The sequence below is a fragment of the Jaculus jaculus genome, chromosome 4 (assembly GCF_020740685.1).
Source record: "Jaculus jaculus isolate mJacJac1 chromosome 4, mJacJac1.mat.Y.cur, whole genome shotgun sequence".
NCBI classification, from domain to species: Eukaryota; Metazoa; Chordata; class Mammalia; order Rodentia; family Dipodidae; genus Jaculus; species Jaculus jaculus.
The window spans coordinates 74,332,599-74,339,255 of record NC_059105.1 but is presented as its reverse complement, the minus strand read 5'-3'; the positions used below and the strand labels follow the sequence as shown (position 1 = coordinate 74,339,255).

General features: G+C 40.6%; 1 long non-coding RNA gene across 1 annotated transcript; it reads right to left on the bottom strand.

The window, feature by feature from the left end:
• Positions 1-284: 284 nt before the first annotated feature.
• On the bottom strand, positions 285-4,166 carry LOC123460034. Its single transcript, XR_006636744.1, has 4 exons — positions 4,087-4,166; positions 3,835-3,984; positions 2,974-3,013; positions 285-524 (listed from the first exon to the last, which is right to left on the bottom strand). It is a non-coding gene; the product is annotated as an uncharacterized LOC123460034 (long non-coding RNA).
• Between the last annotated feature and the right edge of the window lie 2,491 nt (positions 4,167-6,657).

The window sequence follows — 6,657 nt, the reverse complement described above, 5'->3', positions numbered from 1 at the left end:
CACCCCCACTGCCACCATAGACAGTTCTCTCCTTGGGATTCCTTCAGCTACTGACAGATAATTTGAGCTCCTTAGCAGTTAATTCTTTTTTCTATCTTTTTGTTTATTTTTATTTATTTATTTGTTACAGGCAGGCAGAGAGAGAACCAGAGACAGAGAGAGACAGAGACCGAGAGAGAGAGAGAAAGAGAGAGAGGGAAAGAGAGAGAGAGGGAAAGAGAGAGAATGGGCACACCAGGGCCTCCAGCACTGCAAACAAACTCCAGATGTGTGTGCCCCCTGGTGCATCTGGCTTACATGGGTCCTGGGGAATCAAGCCTCTAACCAGGGTCCTTAGGCTTCACAGGCAATCGCTTAACCGCTAAGCCATCTCTCCAGCCGAGCAGTTAATTCTTACAGTGACTTAGTGCATCAGTCCAGTTTTCAGCTTCTTTTCCACCACAGCATTTCAATAAAACAACTAGTGCACTGGTCCACAGTGTTCACTCTGATGTCCTCTTTCTTTCTGAGGTTATCGATGGGCTCTGGAGCAATAGATCAGACAATGATATGTCTTAACTTAGCTGAGCTATCAACAACACTCCCTTGCTACTCCCCTAATCTGACATATTCTTCCTCTGGCTTCTAGATGCCACCTTCTCCTCATGTTTGAATCCCAGTCCTTCCTTCCTTAATAAACTACTGCTGCTCTAAACTTTTAAATTACCCTTTCCCTAAACTTCTGAATTGCTTATGTACATCAATATCAAATATAAACCCACAAACAGGCCACTGTTTCTGCTGTCGACACACATATTTATTTAATGAAGTGACAAGTCTCCATCAGCATCTCTCAGGATTTTAACAGCTAAGCTAATGTTCTTTTACTTTAAAAAATCCTTTTCTTCCAATTGTTGCAACAAAGGCAGTTATCAGCTGGCATTTTTTTTTAATGTTAGAAATCTGGACAATCCCAGATGTTTTTCCACACTTTTCTATTCTGTCCCCAACTTCCCCATAATCACAGCTTGAAGCTGACTTTTCTTCCTGAATGTCTTAAATCCTTCCCTTTCCTTTCCTTTCTGCTGCCAGAAACTTGGATTTGAAAAGCTCTTATCTCTCATTTGAGCACTTGCAATTGCTTCCTGTGACCCACCTCTTCCATCTACAAATCATGGTCCATATGACAGTCAGCTCATCCCCCTGAGAACACCCGTCAACTGCCAGTGTGGAAGAGGCTTCACATATAAATATGACTGGTGGTTGGTTGCAATTCTCCATTCTGCCCCATTCTCAAATAAGGGGGGGGAGCTAAGGTTCTTTTCTTTTGCTGGAGGGTTAATAGATAGGCATATGAGGTCCATAAGGAAATTTCAGTAGTTCCTGTCTCCACCAGGGCAAAGAACTTCCTAATCCACAGTGTTCTCTAGTCTAGTTTCCCTAAATGGTACCAGCAAAACAAGAGATTCCCTTATGGTGGGCATCTCAGCTACAGTGTTCAGAATCACTCCTATCTATATTAATCTCTAGCAGACAGTTGTTGCCAAGTAGTGTCAGATTGAAGCTAGGACCAAGAGCCCAACCTAGAGTCATTTGCATACCTCTTCTGGACACCTGCAACTCTGCCTGCTGCCCTGAGAGTTTCATTTACTTTGCCAACACAAAACACTTCCAATAAGACTATGGTGTTTGGTGGGGCTTGGAGCTGCTGTCTTTCCTATTGAAAGGGATTCAAATGAAATTAAAAGTGAAATAGCACATACTGCAAATGTGCCAACATACTTCAAAAACTGATAACAGTCCTCTATGGAGACTCTTTCCTGGTCTTACTCGCTGTCTTCTCTGCCCATACTGCTTCCCTATGGCAATCTGCGGCTCCTTCCTACTTAGAGTTTAGGATAGACCACTTCCTGTACCTGAAGTGCCAACTCCTTTTGACCTAGTTGTGTTTCTTATCTTTATGCACACTGGCTTAGACATCACTTTGCCATGGAAGCATCTGTGTTTTGTTCTTTTGACCAGAATTAGATTGTATTTTCTTGTCACATTCATTCTCTTAGCCTTTAAGTTTTTGATTGGTTTTCTGATATCTATAGATCTATATAATCTACATATATTACATATTTTATGAATGTTTATTAAACATCTTTTTATTGGGAACCTCCAACATCTTGTAAGCCTAGGGTTTCTAGTGCTGAATAGCTGGATAATGAATATAAGGACAAGAGAAAAAGAGATTAAAAATAACTTCTGAGCAACAAGACTGGAAACATGATGAGACTTTCAAAAAATATAGAAAAGTCAGGAGGGAAACAAGTTTACAGTCAGAAGGAATTTTTTTTTTTTTTAACTTTCAGAGTATGGTGAGTCATTCAAAAATTAACGTCTAGAATGTAAGAGAAGTTGAGGACCGACTGGCACATCATTTACACAAGTGTGGTTATGAAGCTATGAGATTACTAACAATCTTCAAGGCATAGACTAGAATGAAAAAGAAAAAAGATTAGCATGTTTGAAGGGTAGTGTCAAAAATCTGGCTCAGAATTGAAAATTTTTCTTTCCATTTTGTATGTAATTCAACTTGGCAAAATCACTTCTTTCTGAAGGAAATAGCTGTATGTAGCTCACCAGGAAGGTTAGATGAGTCCCTGATGTCCCTCAGTCTCATAGTGAAGGGTGGTGTAACATCCTAATGTGGAAGCAGGCGTGTACACAGTCATGTCTAGCTCTTGCCTGAGAAATTACTGATGTTGAATTGTCCAAATTGGAACCTTAATTAGCCCATTAAATCTTGCTTTTTTTTTCTTTTCACAATTTTTATTAATATTTTCCATGATTATAAAAAATATCCCATGGTAATACCCTCCCTCCCCCCAAATCTTGCTTTCTTATCCTTCCTACTTCTACACATTTATTTGAGCTCTCTTTTGATGCTGGAAGACCTCTCCTTCCTTTGAGAAAGCAGCCTGTAACTTTAATTCAGTGGTAACTTACCTGCGCCATGACTGTCATAGGGCCTTCAGATTCCTGGGATCTGAGGAAAAGATTTGAACGTGTTACGTCATCCTCGTATTTTCACTGCTCCACTCTCGGAACATTGCAAATTTGTAGACACCAGATTTTCTGTAATGCTATATGCGATCACTTCACAAGAGGGCAGCAGAGGGGAAGGGGAAAGGCGACGGACAGCATATCAAAGGAACCTGAAGCTTTAATTTTGGGCGTAGTGTTGCCAGAAACACCCTTCAAAAATTAAATCCGTCCTATCTTTTGAAAACAGTCCCTGCAAACTGTTTTTTCTAGTCTACCCCTTTAAAAGAAAATTCAGATCTGCATCTAAGAACAGGTGAGTTCACAGGAATATAGATTTTTGCAAAAGTTAAATCTGCATTGCTCATATTACATTTCCTGGTTATACTTGGGTAGGCATAATTTAACAAATAATTATGTAGGAATTACTAGATTATAGTTCCGAGAAATTTAAAAACCTGTCATTTCCATTTAGTCCAGGCACTGATGCCTTGTTTTGATTCATAAGGAAGCATTTTTTTAAAATAAATACAATCTAAATAAAAGATTGGTGAAATAACATTAGGTTTTGCATTCCAGCTGTGCACTGTCTTTGGCTGAAACCTAGGTTCTCATAAAAATTATTGAGTTAACTTGAATAATGTGAAAAAGCATTTCTACTGAACTACAACAAGGAGAGGACCATGCATTTTCCAGACTCCAGGCTTCCTGTCTCTGGAGGAGGCCATTGTTCTCTCTCTTTCCCCACCAGACTCCCAGTCCCTCTCCAGTCACTCCCCCTCCCCTTTTGTCTGAGGCATATCTGCACGCCTCTCGAGCTCTCACCTCCCTGCAGTCTTCCCCAGTGCTTCCAATATTGATGACCACTCTCTGCCTCTCTTACTTATTCCCACGGTGTCCTATAGGCATCTATGGGGAATTGTGGTTGGTCTTAATTTTATCTCCAGCACCTAGTGCTAGACATGTAGTAGGGACCTAAATAAAACAAAAAAAGAATCAATACTTAGAATCTTTATCAAAGTGGTAAGAAACAGAATTTTTAAGCTGTGAAGAAGAAGTTAAAGGGAGGTTTGTTACCCTGCCCATCTTAGGGTGGGGTAGGAGTTAAACACACAAAGCCTGGCGAAAAGATAATCTCTTCTCAGCAGACATCTGACAGACCCAGTAAGACCACCTGGGTCTGTGGCTAGTCAGGAGTTGGCCATGTGACTCAGCACTGACGAGAACCCGGGGCTTAAGAGAAGGAAATCGGGTTTGTGGAAGTGCTTTGTGTAGTGCTGAGCACGGAGGAGCGAGCGCAGAATAGCTGCTGAAAAGCTGAAGCAGCTCAGATTTTCCAGGGATCTTAGCAAAGCTCCAGTATCTTTGTGGTTGTTAAGGTGGGTCTTTGAAGGGCATCTGCCTGTGCTGGAGGTCGTCACGGCACGCTGGGGAGGGAGCGGGAGCTGTTTCCGCAGGACTCAGCTCAGAGCAGCTCGCCTTCTTAGCATCTTGTTGCTAGGCGATGGCTCCTCAGTGAAAGCTCATCTCTCTTTAAAAAGGGAGTGAGGTCTTGCTGAGGGAAATATGGTTTGTATAAAATTGGACCATATGCAAACACTGTTTAGTTCTAGACCTCAAAACTGCCTTATCCTACAAAAGAGACAGATAATTTTTACTTTAAATCCTGTCACTTTGCAACCAGATACTATAACTCCTCTTTCTTTTCTACAAAGCATTATACTTCCTTTTTAATCTTATTGATTTATTTTTGCCTTTCCACCCATATGCCTTTCCAAATTAATTTGATGAGGTTCAGCTGGGCATTGTTTGTGATAGCGTTTTCCTAGACTGCTGCATTAATTTCCGTTTGAAAAGTTACTGTGGATCAGCTTCAAGCTGGCCCCTGGCCTACTGCTCTCGGCACGTATACCTAATGACGAGCCATCATGGGCTGCCATTTTGAAAGGACAATATATAAGGAACGCTTCTTCTTTACACAAAATGTAGACAAAGCCATACTACTTGTATATATCTGAAATATACATGTGTGATTTGCTAGACCCTAAAATTACAAAAATCAATATAAAACAATGATCTACATAAGAACTACAAAATAGCCTTGGACCCTGTTGCAGTCCGGTTCGCATTGCTGGTAGAAATCACCCAACCAAAACCAGCTTCTGGGAAAAAGTGATTTATTTTGGCTTACAGGCTCGAGGGGAAGCTCCACGATGGCAGGGGAAAACGATGGCATGAGCAGAGGGTGGACATCACCCCCTGGCCAACATAAGGTGGACCACAGCAACAGGAGGGTGTGCCCAACACTGGCAAGGGGAACCGGGCTTTAATACCCATAAGCTGGCCCCCAACAATACACTCCTTCCAGGAGGCATTAATTCCCAAATCTCCATCAGCTGGGAACCTAGCATTCACAACACCTAAGTGTATGGGGGACACCTGAATCAAACCACCACAGACCCTAAGACCTCCTTGCAGTAAACTTTTAACATTTTTAAACTGTTGGTCAGTTCAGAGAGCCAAATTGTCAATTTGTTCCTTTTCTTATTTTGTCACTGACTTATTTTTTTTTAATTTTGGCATTTTTAGATACAATTTGTCTTTGTAAATTTCTAACTCCCTTCTTTTCACCTTCCCCTTTTCCTCCAACCCTCCCATGAAAATTCTCCTTCAGTTTACATGTTGCATGTTTTTTAAATTAAATTTTATTTTATGCATATTATGACAGATTATATACTCTTTTATCCCCTTGCCCCAGCTCCTGTTAGCCTCGAGGCCCTCCTCAGTGGGGTTGTGGTATTCATTGTGAGGCATGAAGGCCTCTGTCAATCCCTGTGGGGTAGTGGAGAAACCATGTATCAGCATATTCCTAGATACTCTGTGGCTCTTATAATCATTCTATTCCATCTCCTCTTTCACAGTGTTCCCTGAGTCATGGCAGGCCTATTGGCAATCTGGTTTAGGGTTGAGTTCTCTGTAGCCTCTGAATTTATGCTTTGATAGGTTTTGATTGATCACTATATCTGTCACCACCTGGAATGTCACATGCATTTTTGTCCATCCTTCCTCTATTCCAGCTCATCTCTTTATATTCAGTTTTGGTTTTGGTTCTATCTTTATAGGTTTTAGCCACATTTCCCCTCTCTCTATATAAATACCTGTAAATAGTAGAAGCTGAGATTTGCATATCAGAGAGAACATGGAGATTTGGCCTGAGTTTGAGTCACTTTACTTAATATGATTCTGTCCAGATCCATCCATTTTCCTTCCAATTTCATTTTTCATACCACAGAATAGAATTCCACCATATATATATATATATATATATATATATATATATATATATATATATATATATATATACATACATACCATCTTTTCATTATTCATTCATCTGTCAATGGGCATCTAGGACATTTCTAATTCACATATATTGTAAATAGAGCGGCAATAAGCATGGATGTGCAAGTATCTCCTTAATAGAGTGTGGCATCCTTAGGGTATATTCCCAGGAGTGGTGTGACCTGCTTGTATGGGAGGTCTATTTCTAATTTTTTGAGAAACTCCCATGCTGATTTCCATAATGGCTGTACTATTTTGCAAACCCACCAACAATGGAATCCTGCCAGCATTTGTTTTCTTGATTCA